We start from the raw sequence: 16,523 nt of genomic DNA on the forward strand, positions 1-16,523 counted from the left end.
TACTTAGATGTAAAATGTCTCCATTTTTAGCCCATATATACAACTCTTCCAACACTGAAATTATATACATCATTCCGTCAACAGCTGAAACAACCCACCCACTGAAAGAGAAAAGTGAAGAGCATACATAAGATCAAGCAGAACGCATCTTTAGAAAGGAGTCTACTGCCCATTAACTGAACAAGGCAGAGGTTGGCTCGCGAGGAGGCTTCATCAATATTTGATGTGACTCTGGCAGTATTTCTACAAGTCCCAAATCTGGCAAAACACTGCATAATGTTTTGAAGAATGCAAAAGGACAGAACAATATTCCATGCAAATTGACTCTGCTATAGGAGTTGGCCAGTCCAAAAAAGTAGGGGAATACTCCTTCAACCAATTGAAAAGTATACACTTCTTGCCTACTAAATAGGCATGGAGATTGTCTTAACATGAGGGCTACATTTGTGCTGGCTCATCCTGTCCCTGTTGACCTGAAACTGCAGGAAGTCCTTGTGAGATTGGAAAATTGGGCATCAAAATGGCAGATGAAATTTAATGTGGACAAGTGCAAGGTGATGCATATAGGGAAAAATAACCCATGCTATAGTTAGACAATGTTAGGTTCTATATTAGGAGCTACCACCCAAGAAAGAGATCTAGGCGTCATAGTGGATAACACATTGAAATCGTCGGTTCAGCGTGGTGAGGCAGTCAAAAAAGCAAACAGAATGTTGGGAATTATTAGAAAGGGAATGGTGAATAAAATGGAAAATGTCATAATGCCTGTGTATCGCTCCATGGTGAGACTGCACCTTGAATACTGTGTACAATTCTGGTCGCAGCATCTCAAAAAAGATATAATTGCGATGGAGAAGGTACAGAGAAGAGTGACCAAAATGATAAAGGGGATGGAACAGCTCCCCTATGAGGAAAGACTAAAGAGGTTAGGACTTTTCAGCTTGGAAAAGAGACGGCTGAGGGGGGGATATGATAGAGGTGTTTAAAATCATGAGAGGTCTAGAAGGGGTAGATGTGAATTGGTTATTTACTCTTTTAGATAATAGAAAGACTAGGGGGCACTCCATGAAGTTAGCTTGTGGCACATTTAAAACTAATCAGAGAAAGTTCTTTTTCACTCAACGCACAATTAAACTCTGGAATTTGTTGCCAGAGGATGTGGTTAGTGCAGTTAGTGTAGCTGTGTTTAGAAAAGGATTGGATAAGTTCTTGGAGGAGAAATCCATTACCTGCTATTAAGTTCACTTAGAGAATAGCCACTGCTATTACTAGCAACGGTAACATGGAATAGATTTAGTTTTTGGGTACTTGCCAGGTACTTATGGCCTGGATTGGCCACTGTTGGAACCAGGATGCTGGGCTTGATGGACCCTTGGTCTGACCCAATATGGCATTTTCTTATGTTCTTATGTTTGGTAACCCTTTCCAGCCCACATAGGCAGGACAGAGGGTGAATGTCCACTGTGCAGCTATCTTGAGTCCTGGTCAGTGTTGAGATCCCAACTTTGCAATCCTAGCCAGTTTTCTCTTGCCTCTGTTACGAGACCATCGGTCTGCCCTATGGTGCATAGCGCCAAAGTTACATCCTTGTGACGTTTTAGGACTTTTACAAAATAAGCTCTACATTTAACAGAGAAAATACTGCAGATCACACCAAAGTGCTGCATGGTTTTCTATGGAACATGGAGTTTGCTAATAATCTGCAAACCTTCCCCTATATCAAATCAGCACTGATGGGATGCCCCCACCTCCCCATCACCATTGTCCCTTATGTTATTTATTAGGGGGTTATCAATGACTACAATTAGTGTACGGCTATTTGCCTATCACTTTTCTCCTTCCCCGGCTCTTTGAAGCTCACACTAATTTCAGTGTCTGTGTTCTAAGAGCCCACTAAATCAAGAGGTTCCAGCCTGAAGGGAGTGGAAAGAAGTCAAAGAGTGACTTCAAAGGGGGAAAACGAATAAACCTCTCAGAAGATATTTCAGAATTATCACTTGCAGTCGCTGCTGCCCTCACCAGCGTCTCTTTCGTTTCCCCTCTGGAATGTCACCTGCCCGGGAGCGGAGGCTTTCCCCCAAATTAATAGTCTGCCAAGCAGAGGGAGAGCTCTGGCTGCCGGAGATTTAGTGCTGTCGCCCTGTTCCTGTGCAAAGGTGCCTATTAGGGGGCTGCACGGGCTGGGCTCACTTTTCTGTTTCTCTTCAACTCCTGGAAGGTTTTGCAAAATGTCTTGGCGAGTTCTGAAAATGAATGCAAATGCCTTGGGAAAATCAGAATCCCAGACTGCTTCCTGAGCGCATTTTTTGGTAGTGTAAGATCCAGGGAAAATCAGAACTAAGTGCTTTAGGGCATTATTATTTTATGAAAATGTTATCTTATATAATTTATAACTGTTTCTATATGCTTGACCCATTGAAAAGAAATCAAGATGAGAAGGCTGCCCACAGAACTGAGAGATAGCAGAGGAACACAGAGCCTGTCACCTCTAGGACTGGAGGGCTCAGGGGATGGGGGCAGGGAGACAGAGCCTCTCACCTCTAGGACTGGAGAGCTCAGGGGATGGGGGCAGGGATACAGAGCCTGTCACCTCTAGGACTGGAGGGCTCAGGGGATGGGCAGAGGGATACAGAGCCTGTCACCTCTAGGACTGGAGGGCTCAGGGGATGGGCACAGGGATACAGAGCCTGTCACCTCTAGGACTGGAGGGCTCAGGGGATGGGCAGAGGGATACAGAGCCTGTCACCTCTAGGATTGGAGGGCTCAGGGGATGGGGGCAGGGATACAGAGCCTGTCACCTCTAGGATTGGAGGGCTCAGGGGATGGGGGCAGGGATACAGAGCCTGTCACCTCTAGGACTGGAGGGCTCAGGGAATGGGGACAGGGATACAGAGCCTGTCACCTCTAGGACTGGAGGGCTCAGGGGATGGAGGCAGGGATACAGAGCCTGTCACCTCTAGGACTGGAGGGCTCAGGGGATGGGTGCAGGGATACAGAGCCTGTCACCTCTAGGACGGGAGAGCTCAGGGGATGGGGCAGGGATACAGAGCCTGTCACCTCTAGGACTGGAGGGCTCAGGGGATGGGCGCAGGGATACAGAGCCTGTCACCTCTAGGACTGGAGGGCTCAGGGGATGGGTGCAGGGATACAGAGCCTGTCACCTCTAGGACTGGAGAGCTCAGGGGATGGGTGCAGGGATACAGAGCCTGTCACCTCTAGGACTGGAGGGCTCAGGGAATGGGGGCAGGGATACAGAGCCTGTCACCTCTAGGACTGGAGGGTTCAGGGGATGGGTGCAGGGATACAGAGCCTGTCACCTCTAGGACTGGAGGGCTCAGGGGATGGAGGCAGGGATACAGAGCCTGTCACCTCTGGGACTGGAGGGCTCAGGGGATGGAGGCAGGGATACAGAGCCTGTCACCTCTAGGACTGGAGAGCTCAGGGGATGGAGGCAGGGATACAGAGCCTGTCACCTCTAGGACTGGAGGGCTCAGGGGATGGGTGCAGGGATACAGAGCCTGTCACCTCTAGGACTGGAGGGCTCAGGGGATGGAGGCAGGGATACAGAGCCTGTCACCTCTAGGACTGGAGGGCTCAGGGGATGGAGGCAGGGATACAGAGCCTGTCACCTCTAGGACTGGAGGGCTCAGGGGATGGGTGCAGGGATACAGAGCCTGGCACCTCTAGGACTGGAGAGCTCAGGGGATGGGGGCAGGGATACAGCGCCTGTCACCTCTAGGACTGGAGAGCTCAGGGGATGGGTGCAGGGATACAGAGCCTGTCACCTCTAGGACAGAAGGGCTCAGGGGATGGGTGCAGGGATACAGCGCCTGTCACCTCTAGGACTGGAGAGCTCAGGGGATGGGTGCAGGGATACAGAGCCTGTCACCTCTAGGACTGGAGGGCTCAGGGGATGGGTGCAGGGATACAGAGCCTGTCACCTCTAGGACTGGAGGGCTCAGGGGATGAGGGCAGGGATACAGAGCCTGGCACCTCTAGGACTGGAGAGCTCAGGGGATGGGGGCAGGGATACAGGGCCTGTCACCTCTAGGACTGGAGAGCTCAGGGGATGGGTGCAGGGATACAGAGCCTGTCACCTCTAGGACAGAAGGGCTCAGGGGATGGGTGCAGGGATACAGCGCCTGTCACCTCTAGGACTGGAGAGCTCAGGGGATGGGTGCAGGGATACAGAGCCTGTCACCTCTAGGACTGGAGGGCTCAGGGGATGAGGGCAGGGATACAGAGCCTGGCACCTCTAGGACTGGAGAGCTCAGGGGATGGGGGCAGGGATACAGCGCCTGTCACCTCTAGGACTGGAGAGCTCAGGGGATGGGTGCAGGGATACAGAGCCTGTCACCTCTAGGACAGAAGGGCTCAGGGGATGGGTGCAGGGATACAGCGCCTGTCACCTCTAGGACTGGAGAGCTCAGGGGATGGGTGCAGGGATACAGAGCCTGTCACCTCTAGGACTGGAGGGCTCAGGGGATGGGTGCAGGGATACAGCGCCTGTCACCTCTAGGACTGGAGAGCTCAGGGGATGGGTGCAGGGATACAGAGCCTGTCACCTCTAGGACTGGAGGGCTCAGGGGATGGGCGGAGGAATACAGAGCTCTAGGACTGGAGGGAATCAAAAAGAAATGGGCTGGTGAAGTGCCTCAACCAGGAAAAACAAAATAATTATAAATGAAAACTTAATCAAATATGCTAAATATTATAAAGGAGAAAATAATTTTCTGGTTGAAAAAAAAAATGAAAAGAGCTCATATAATAACTTTTCTGGATATAAGATGTTATCCTGTGAATAATATGATGTTTTACATTGGGCTGTCAGTGTACCCAGCGTAAATATAAGAGTCACCTGGAAACCTTGCAACTACAGTCTGAGGAGACATGCTGGAGGCTGGATTGGAATCTGGATCTCTAGGTTTCACAGCAGTAAAATGGGATTTACAGTTACACTGCTGGAAGTTTATCACTAATAATTGTTACAATATTTTCATTTGTCCTTGTTAGCTGACTGAGGGAGCGTAGAAGCTGAAGACGAGCTCTTTGCAGATTTTACCAATGAAGGATAAGACATGTCCCTTTCCACCCTAGTTTTAGGCTCACTCAGGCTGCACTGGCTCATTACACTTGGCCTGAATGACGTGCAGTTGAACCTTGGATGTGGGTGTCAGGGTGAGTATGGTTTTAGAGCAGGGACTGTCACCTCCTTACCTGCAGCAGTAGGTAGTGCTAGGGCTTTTCTCTCCCTTTAACTATGCTCTGATTCACAGACCAGGACCTGGAAACCTTGTAATCAGAACTCCCAAACCCCAGAAAGCCTTGGTTCAAAGCTTGGCCATAACAGGAGAGGGACTGAAGGCTAGGAGCTGCAGGTTGTGGGCCACTCACTTACAGCTGCATGCCAGAGGGAGTAGCCAGGACCTGTGGCTAGCTAATCCCTTCTTCTTAATAAACATTTTCCCCTCATAAATCAGTCATGAGTTGGAAAAGCTAATGGACACGAAACAGGCTGGACAAAGAATTTCACTTAGCACAGCAGAGAACCCCTGCCTGTGTCAGATATTTACTGATTTTAAGCAGTTTTGGATTCACAAATAGTGATTCCAGTGACAGCCCATATTTAAAGGTTGGTAGCAGTGGATGAAAGTGATGTCTTTGGTAATTAGGTGTGTTTCTGAGCGCATGCCCTGCTCTAGACCTTCCCAGTCTCACATTTCCTATATGTGCTGTCAATTTAAAATGTATTGTTATAGGTTTCTTAATTGTGGGTTGGCTTGATTGCTTCACTTAGGTGGATATATCCATAAGTAGTAAATGAGAGGATTCAGCAGTCCCATCCACAGGACTGTCTGTGGTGTGTGCAAATCATTGACGGTTGACCAAGAAAAGATGCTTGGATGCAAATTGTAAGTAACTTATGTCTGGTGTAAGCACATTTTCACTGTAGCGGTGCTATTCACCCCAGCCCTTGAGTGCAGATAACAAGTTGGGTTTTCATAATGAATATGCATGAGATAGGTTTCACACAATGGCAGCAGGTGCATGCAAACCTCTCTCATGCATATGCATTAGTGATATCTAGAAAACTTGACCTGTCTTTTTTTTTTAATTTTTATTCCACTTTTTGGCACTTCAAAGCAGATTATATTCAGATACTGGAGGTATTTCCCTATCTCCAGCGGATTTACCAATCTAAGACCTAGATTCATGATTTAGCTATAAATTTCGCATGAATAGCACCTGTGATTAAAAAAAAGGGGTGTGGTTAGGACAATTTTGAGAGAGAGAGAGAGAGAGAGAGAGCGCCTAGATCAGTGGTATAAACTATTTATACCACTGATCTAGGGTTTGGGGGCAGTTTTACATGCACAATCAGAGATATGAACAGCACAGTACACATCAGCGAAGATTTGATGTGATTTGGAGTGAGGAAAGGTACACAAAGATGAGATTTGTACATTGTACTCTCGACCTAGTTTGATGCGCTCTCTATCTAGCTGGTATCAAGCTAGGTCGAGAGTACAATGTACAAATCTGATTGAGTTACTAGTTGACCCTCCTACAGTGGTATAAATAGTTGATTAATATGTGTGCCTCCCTAGAGGCTCTCTCTCTCTCTTGTCTACTCCCTCTCCCCTCTCCTGCCCTTTTGGGCAGGTGTAGTTATTTCTGGCGTTAAAAAACATGCGTTACGCTATTGCACATAATGTTAAACACCTCTCATTTTCATAAACTTTGCCCAAACTCCTCCCTTTTCGTTAAATTTAAAAAATTTGCATACACATTTCATGATGCGTTTTTATCATGGACATTATGGCGTCATCACAGGCATTAGGGCCCTAACACCTATAATAACACTCAAACGCGATTTGGTGAATGACCCTGTAAGTTAGACCCTGATGCAATGGAAGGTAAAGTGACTTGCCCAAGGTTACAAGGAGTGGCAGTGGGATTTGAACCCTGCTTTGTAGCCTGCTACTCTAACCACTAGGCTACGCCTTCATCCTTCTGGTGTTCACTCCCAGCCCTCCTTGTGGGCTGAATGTGAATAACATTGCACTATAGTCTCTGATTTGGTTAACTGTAGTTGATTTCCCTTATTCTAACTGCTTTGCAGTTGTGACTCTCTCCCCAACCTTGCAATGTACCATCAGCTGTGACTTACAGAGGAAAGGTCTTCTAGGTCCTCAGACCCCCAATAGAAAGGAAGTGAGGACTTGCCCCATCTCACGCCTGGTGGCTGAGGTCAAACTGCAGCCTCTGCAATTAACATCTTTACTCACCTTTGAATTAAGATGAAACTGAAAGAGGAGGCCAACGACATCACTGTGGACAGACTCTGTAAGAGAATCTGGCGTCTTAGCCACTAAAGATAGTTTTCCATAGGCGCAGAATTGAAACAGGCTCTTTGTGTCCTTTCCCCACATAGACTAAAGACAAGGAAGGTATCAGCTATCCCTTCTAGCCTGTGCTGTGAACATTGCTCTGAACAGAGACTCTGTAATGCATTGCACTAAAACAGAATTTGAAAAATGTGTTCAAATCCAGCTGCTTCTTAATGGTGGGAATGCAGAGGTAAGGAAAGGGCATGGCTACATCCCCTATGGTAGATCAAGGGTTGGCAACCTATGGCACGCAAGGCTATTTTTAATGGCACAGTACGGCAGCGACTGGAAACTCCAGCTGCTGCTGCTACTGATGCAAGCCCTCAGGTAACTTGCTACGTGGTTGTGATACTCCTCCACCCCACCCTGGCAGCAGGGGTTGCATTTAACTGAACATCATCTCCTGCTGCCACAGGGCAAGTCTCAGAGCTCTTCTTGCCAAGACCTGCAGCAGGAGGAGATGACATCTGGTTAAGTGCAACTCCTGCTGCTGCCCACCCTATGACTTGGCAGGCTGCTGTGAAGCCCATCCCACAGCAGCAGCAAAAGAGACAGAAAGGACATAATGACCGCCAGTAGATCTCATCCTGCTGGCAGCTGAAGACTGAAGAGAGGCCCAGCAGACCATTATGGAGCCCATCCTGTGGCAGCCAAAAAAAGAGGAAGACACAGCAGCTGCCAACAGACCTCATCCCACTGGCAGCTGAAGAAGAGACCCAGGACCTGTGGGTATGAGTGAGAGTCTGTGAGGGTGGATGTCTACTAGTGTGTGTGTATAAGAGAACCTGTGTGTGTGTTTGTGTGTGTGATTACACGTGAGAGAGAGAGAGAGAAAGTGTGTGATTGCATGTGGGAGAGAGTGTGTGTGTGTGTGATTGCATGTGGGAGAGAGAGGGAGCATGTGTATGTGATTGCATGTGAGAGAGAGAGAGTGTATGTGTGTGTGATTGCATGTGTGAGAGAGAGAGGGTGTGTGATTGCATTTGGGAGAGAGAGAGAGAGAGTGTGTGTGTGTGTGTGTGATTGCATGTGTGAGAGAGAGGGTGTGTATGATTGCATGTGGGAGAGAAAGAGAGCATGTGTATGTGATTGCATGTGGGAGAGAGAGTGTGTGTGTGTGTGTGTGTGTGTGTGATTGCCTGTGGGGGATAAAAGCAGTGTCAGGAGTAGGGGGGGGGGACAAATGGGGCAGCTACCCCAGGTGGTATACACTTAGGGCCGGCGCATCCTATTAGGCAAAGTAGGCGGTCGCCTTGGGCGCCGACCCTTAGGGGGTGCTGAAGAGTAGCCATGTGGGGCCGCGAGTGGAGCATAACCTGCTCGCGGCAAAGGAGTAGAAATTCGGCAGGCCACGAGCACGGCCCATCCTTCTCACAGCCCAAAGAAACATATATTCAATGGGCGCAAATGCAGTAGAAGCCAGGGTCGAGACTGGGTAGGGGGGGGCAGCGTGACAGGACGGGGCAGTGGGCACAAGGCTCGCCTAGGGTGCCTAATACCGGCCCTGTTTATACTACAAGGGGCATCGGCGAGTCTGTCTAGATCAGGCAACACAGAAGTAGCAGTACATAGGCGTCAGAACAGGGGAGACCGCAGGGGCCATGGACCCCCAAAAAATTCAGGCTGCCACGGGCAATGAGTCTGCCCCCTACTTCTCGCTCTCTCCTCCTCCTATGCTCACAATCAAAGGGTCCAAAATGCAAAAAACCCCACACAACTTTGGAAACTTTTTAAAGATAATATATAAAAGTGAGAAAGACCTCAAATACAGTGGGTGCTGCTTTTTATGTTGTCTCTTAACCAAGAACAGCATTCACTTATTAAGGTGAAGTCATACATTCATATGTCACCAAAGTGATTATGCACCCTTTAAATATAATCATTGGGCTCCACACTTTTTTTTACTTAGTGCATGCTTATTTTATATATCACAATACCACCCTAATGCGCTCTAAAATGAAACAGAAAAGCGCTCTTATCTTATAAAGCCTCGATGCTTAATCCACTCCAGATAGGAATAATGGACACATTTAACAGTTGGTTTCATAACACACGGCCCGACACGGCTCGTGTTTCGAAAACCTTCCTCAGGGTCCTCTGGCATATATTAACCAACTTCTAAAGAACAAACAAAATATGGCGTTAGAACTAACTTACACATTCTAAATGGATACTTAAATTATTGAAATACTGTTGCGTCCGTCGTTGTTCGACGCCCTCACTCCGCCCTCTTTACCTCTGTGGCGACTCCCTCCGGGTCTGATGGACGGATAGCTGCCGCGGCATCTTCTTGCCATCTCCCTCCGGCGTCCACGGACTGGCATGAGGCTGCGGATCCGCCATGTTCCTGATGATGTAGGGCGTGCGTGCGCGCTCCGATTGATGTACCAACAAGGGCGTGAACCTCGAGATGACGTCATCCGCTTCCAATATAAAAGGTCTCAGAATTTGCTAACACATTGAATTAGCAAGGATTCGTCTAAGGATTCGTCTAAGGATTCGTCCAAGCTACTCTGCCTCCTCAGACAGTCCAGGGATACCCGTTACTCGGGGACCTCGCTCTCTTTTCTTTATTTCAGATTGCAGATAGGAACTGGTACTCGCTCCTCGAGGGCCCATGTTCCTGAACACTCTGAAGATTCTCTACTGCCTGGAAGCTATCGCAGATACAGACATTTGTGAGTTACCATTGCTCTCTCAGAGCTTTCCCTGGAACCAGGTACTCGCTCCTCGAGGGCCTAACCCTTTTCAGCTACTGAGCTTCCTAAAGACCTTATGTGAGTTTTGTCATCTAGTTCTGGCTATGAACACAGCATACCCTGTCTACTCACTATCTATAGTTTCGCTACAGCTCAGCAACCCTGGGATCGCTGTTCCAGTACCTGAGGGACTTCAGCCCTGCCGGGCATATCAGCTCACTACTGCCACCTCTGGTGGTTCTACTAACCTGTCTAATAAAAGAATTATCTGTGTCTGTCTCTGTACTCAAGCCTAGCCAGTGGTCCCTCTCAGGATATCCTCCTGGGGGCGCAGTCATCTGCCATCGGCCCAAGGATTCACCTATCTACATTCCTCTACAGCTTGGAGAGTGCCCTCTCCAAGCACTCTGCTGGTAACAGATTGCTACTCCTTCTCCATCAGGAGTCTTCAGCAACAGATTCATACAGATTGCTACTCCGCAGTCTAACCCTAAACATTGTTTACTACTCCCTCTACAGGAGCTATTCATAACAGTTTGCTAACTCCTCCTTCCTCAGGAGCTAGTCCATAACAGATCGCTAACTCCCTAGCAGATCCACAACAAGATTGCTATCTCTTCCTTCCACAGGAGCAGTTCCATAACAGATTGCTAACTCCTCCCTTCTTCAGGAGCCAGTTCTCTAACAAATACATACGTGTCATAGCTCCAGTTACTACACCCGCATTTAAACATGGCCATAGCGTTTCCAAGAAGGATCCACCCTTTAAACACCCTCCATTTTATAACACTCCTTGAACTAACTCTCAACCAATCCGTGACAGACTTCTAGGGGAACCAATGAAATGAGCCCTCCAACCCATTCAAATCAACGTCATCCATTCAATACTATCGTTCATTCCATAGGGAAATTGATGTGATAAATTGTAGATCCAGGGTTGTTCTCTGTAATTCAAAAGAGCACGTAAATCACCTCCCCTATTTGACATTTGTACCATTTCTAAAATGGTCCATCTTAGATGTTCAAAACCATGATTAGTTTGCAAACAATGTCTAACCATAGGAGCCTCTAAATTTTGAGTGTGTAGACGACTCCAATGTTCTCTTAATCGGATCTTGATTGCTCTGGATGTACGTCCAAAATACAATTGAGGACAAGGACATTGCAGGAGATAAATCACATTAGAGGAATTACAATCTGTTCGAAATTTATACCATATATATATACACCATACAATTAATCAGTTTTGGGTTTTGCACAATCAAAGGGTAGCAACTCCTCCCACTTCCCTTCTCCTGCCTGAGCTACAACTTGCTGGCAGGTGAAGTAACCTCTGTTGCGAGTGTAAATAGGCCTAAAAAGTAAATAAAAAAGAGATACTTGCCAGAGCTGAGCCCCCTGACCATCGTAGTTGGTGAGACTGGGTCCAGCAAGGGGGGCGGGAGGGGTTGTGATGTTCCTTGCCGGTGAGGAGGGCTCTCAGGTCACTGCGATTTTCAGGAGCCCGGGTCTGAAAACCATCGGTTGCCTCTGCCGCAAGAGGAAAGAGAGTGGAGCTGTGATGATGCCGGCCGCCGCGGAAAGGACCCACTGAACTTGTTTAAAAAAAAAGAGAAAAGAGAGGAAGTTGCTGCGACTGCCTCGATGCTGGAGGGGTGAGCCAGAGTCGCTGAGGTGCTGTTAGGGGCATTTCTCTGCCCCTTAGCTGAGCAGGAGGGACTGTTTCTGTTGAAGAAACAGGAGGGGCCTGTGGAGTAGAGGCAGAGTTGAGGCCGAGCGCCACTTCGGGGCTGACGCCGCAAGAATCGGGCCGGAGAAGTAGGGTAGGCCTGATGATCGCTGAGGAGGGAAGGGGGGGTCTTCCATCGCCCCCCCTAGTTAAAAAAAAAAAAAAAGGAAAGGAACAGGGCCGCGATGGTCCCGGCACCATAGGAGAGAGGGCCGTTGCTGTTGAGGTTGGGCTGAAGGGGTGCCTTCGGGGCTGTTGTTATTGGAGGGGTCGTCATGGTAGTGGGGCCTGGCTGCCGCCGTCGATCCCGATGGGGAGGAGCCGCATACTTTTAAATTAAAGTTGGGAGAAGAGGGGCAGTGGAGCTTCGATTTCCTGGTGATGGGGGCGAGGGGGAAGGGGTTCTGGAGTGGAAGGAGCGCCATGGTGGTCGTCTTTAGTACGATAGCTGCTGCTGATGGGGAGTTAGGGCCGCGATTGTTCCAAACGACTGCAACTACCAATATCTATCGATGCTTCACTTGAAAAAAATAAAAAGAAGAAGGGAGAAAAACCAGCGTCAGGCCAGAGACAGAGAGAGAGAGTAGCAAGGAGAATCAGCTGGACGGCACTGGTCAGCTGTGTTACCGAGGGCGGTCACTGCCAGTAACTTACTCTCCTCTGCAATTTAGCAGCATGGCCATTAAGAAAAAAAAATTAGTAACAACAGGACATTTGGGAGAAAGTAGGAGCGTACAGACTGGGACATGACCGTTAAGCCAGTCCTGAATATGCCATGAGTGATGTCAGCAGGGTAACGGTAATCCCAGAGGTGAAAATAACCAAAATTAGGAAAAATTAAAAATAAATAAAAGTAATGTCCAGGTGAGAAGAGGTTGAATACCAGATAGACATCACTTCCTTAACTCCAGAACAATTTAAAACTTATAAAATAGCCCGGATAGGAACCAGACAGTAAAAGGGACAATAAAAGGGTTTAGAGGACAGAAAATTCTCACAACAAACAGCAGTGGGAGTTTTAATAAGGCTGACTGGGGCTTGGGAAATGCTGAAGGGGATTCTAATTTTGAAATAAAATTAGAAGAAAGTTCCCGAAGACTTAATGATTGATAGAAGGTTTAAATAAGCAAGACAAAAATAGGAACACACAGGAAATATTTTTCTATGTTATGGAGGATACTTTTTATAATAACAATCCGTTTAGAATAAAAGCTATGTAGACATTTGGTGCATTCCAGAGACCCCTATGGTCACTAGTTTGGTCTAGTAAACACCAAAAGAGCGGGAATCGCTATAGCAATGACCAAAATTCTCAAGCCGTATCTAATTTTGACATCACGTTGGCTTCCTTAGTTGCCAGTGATAAGGTCGGCGTAATAATAACAACTGTAAAAGCCGAAGCAGTAAAATGAATTTTAAAATGAAGCATAGTTTAAAATAAAAAGATTAAGGAAAAGGATCCTAATAAATTTTATAATAAAGGAATGTCGAAGGAAAATTAATGAAACAAAGAAAATAGTAAATAATAATGCCTATTGAGAAATATAGTGCCCATTACATCACAGAGCACCGATCTAAAGGCTCTGAGAAACTAAATGACAGTTGCAGAAACTGGTGAGAACCCAAGTGCTCTTTACAAGACTGGCTCTAATCTGCTTAGATGAGTATAAGAATTTAGAATTTGGCAAGCATTATAAGAATATGCAAGAGGGTAGGCAAATATAAAATATAATATAAAAAAACCCCTATTTTGTTAAATGTTGGTGCCTTCAGTTATGGTAAGGCCCGAAATGGTTTAGGAAATATTAAAGAAATAGCTGTCCCGTGAGTACTTAATGACAGCTTTATTAGTGAGAGTGTGAACAATTAAACATTTTTGACAGTGAATTTATGCACTGTTACTATGAGAAATGTAGAGAGAGTGCATTGACTATTTAAGAAAACTCATGCTCAAACTCTATAAGGGTCTACAGAGACTTTGGGGCAGATTTTAAAACCTGCGCGCGGGCGCAGATTTGTTTGCGCAACCCAGGACCACCGCCACATCCCCGGACCCACCCCTTCTCGCCCCTTTTTTGAAGCCCCGGGACATACGTGCATCCCGGGGCTTGCGCGCGCCACCAAGGCTATGCAAAATAGGCTTGGCACGCGCAGGGGCAGATTTTCTCGGGTTACGCGCGTAGCCTTTGAAAATCTGCCCCTTTATCTTGAGATATTCAAAAAATATATAGTACAGACATAGTCTGTACAGTTAAGTGGAAGCCTGTCTTTAATGGAGTAAAGTTCACGATCCATGCATGACTGCGAAGGAAATTGTGCACTCCTGTATTATTGGGAAATTATAGCAAGCACATTCTATCTACTATGCTACCCACAATAAAATATAGAGAAAAGTGAAACTTGCCTAGATAGGGGAATAATGATTATCTTTTGTTTTTAATTAGTTAGAGCACAGTAACATCTAGATACAACAGGAACACTGTGGTCAAATACAGATATAGCTGGCAGAAGACCTGGACACGTATAGGGAGGCAGTCTCTCTTATTGGTTTGTTACAGATAGGGAGTAGGTAAAGCTAGAAGATTGGAAAGACGAAGGTTCAATGCACTTCAGAAACACTCACTATGAGAAGTGTTGCACGCCCCGGCCGCGTCCGCTCCACGGCCGGCCCTGCTCACCTCGCTCTCCTGTCCACGTGCTCCAGGCTTTCCTCTTCCGCAGCCGCAGCCAGTTCACGGCATCCCCGGCTCCCCCGCTTCCAGTCTTACGTCTAGGCCTCATGGCGGGGCTTGGCGTCCTCCATGGCGTTGGCCCTGCCCCTAGGCATTTGCGCGGGGACTGCTTGGCCTCTTAAAGGGCCAAGGGCAGCTCCCAGCTCCGCGGTGCGCCCTGATTGATGGCAGGATTTAAGGAAGTGGTCAGACACCACTTCCTTGCCTTGGCAATCGGGTCGTACACTCTGGGGTTCCTTAGTTTGCCTGTTCCAGCATCTCCTGTTCCAGTGTCTCCTGTTCCTTCGTCTCTCCATTCCAGTAGTACCTTCAGACTGATCTCACGATACTGACCTTTGCTTGCTCCTGACCTCGTCTGACTGCTGCCTGGATCCGATCTCTGCCTGTCCACTGACCACTTCTGACCACTGCCTGGAACCGACCTCTGCCTGTCCACTGACCACGTCTGACCGCTGCCTAGAACTTGACCTTTGCCTGACCTGACTTCTCCCGGACTGACTACAGGTACTGACCCCTGCTTCGGCTGACCATTCTGGACTGATACTCTGGCATTGATCCTCACTATCCACTTGGACACTCTATTCTGGCCTCCTGTGACCTCTTGACATTCTTGCTTGGACATTGACCGCGCACCCTTGTTCATGGTGGGCACTCCCCTGCGCTTCTTCTCTAGGAGATCCTACGAGGCCCACCTAAGACCAGGCAGCCCGGGTACCCAAGGGCTCAACCTGCAGAAACCCCAGGTTGCTATTGGCGAAGCTCCAGCTAGACTCTGTCTCCTCATGGGCTCTGCATCCTGGTGGCAGACACTCTCTGGATCCGACCAGAGGTCCGTACCAATCCTGCACCAGGCCAAGGGTACACCTCCAGCGCAACAGGTTGCCAAGGCCATGAACTCGGCGGAGTCTCCCGCTTTGCAGGCCATCCCTGGCCTAGCTGCTCATGTCTGAGAACAACAGCGAACCCTGGAAGCATTGGCTTCATTGGTGGAGAGACTACAGTCTCAACTAGAGGATTCTGTTATGGCCAATTCAGGTGATCTGGCTCAAACCCTGCTCCCTCGGGCATCATTGGTCCTCCCAGCTCCACCCCATTTCAATGGGGATCCGCGCCTCTGTCGAGGCTTCATCAACCAATGTTTTATGCAATTCGCACTGCAGCCTTCACTGTTTCCAAATGAGACCACCAAGATCACCTTCATTCTCTCATGCCTTGAAGGGAAGGCCCTGGCATGGGCATCTCCACTTTGGGAACGTTCTGATGATATCCTCTGTCATCTCTCCCATTTCATTTCTGCTTTCAAGCTAGAAGATTGGAACGACGAAGGTTCAATGCACTTCAGAAACGCTCACTATGAGAAGTGTTGCGCGCCCTGGCTGCGTCCGCTCTGCGGCCGGCCCTGTTCACCTCGCTCTCCTGTCCACGAGCTCCGGGCTCTCCACAGCCGCAGCCAGTTCACAGCATCCCCGGCTCCCACGCTCGCAGTCTTCCATCTAGGCCTCATGGCGGATCCCGGCTGACAGGCAGTTGCGGGTCACCATCTTCTTCACCTCCGTCAAGGCTCGAATTCGCTCACTGAATTCACGGTAGAATTCAGGACATTAGCCACAGAACTGGGGTGGCAAGAGGACTGCCTAGGGGCAATCTATCTGGAGGGCCTGTCTCCTACCCTCAAGGATGAGCTGGCTGCTCGTGAGATTCCCACATCTCTTGAGGACCTGATTTCCCTGGTTGGCAAGATTGACCATCGCATACGTCAGCAACACCAGGAGGAAAAAGTCCCCCGGCCTCCTGCCGTACGCCCAGCTCGTGCTATGAGCCACCAGTTAAAGGCCTTACCAGCACCTCCTCCATCACCAGAGGAACCGATTCAAATTAATTGCGGGCACTTGTCTCCTGAAGAGCGCTTCCGACGTAAGAAACAAGGCCTTTGCTTATATTGTGGTGATTCTGGACACCTCCTGCAATCCTG

The sequence above is a fragment of the Rhinatrema bivittatum genome, chromosome 8 (genome assembly GCF_901001135.1).
Source record: "Rhinatrema bivittatum chromosome 8, aRhiBiv1.1, whole genome shotgun sequence".
Classification (NCBI taxonomy): Eukaryota; Metazoa; Chordata; class Amphibia; order Gymnophiona; family Rhinatrematidae; genus Rhinatrema; species Rhinatrema bivittatum.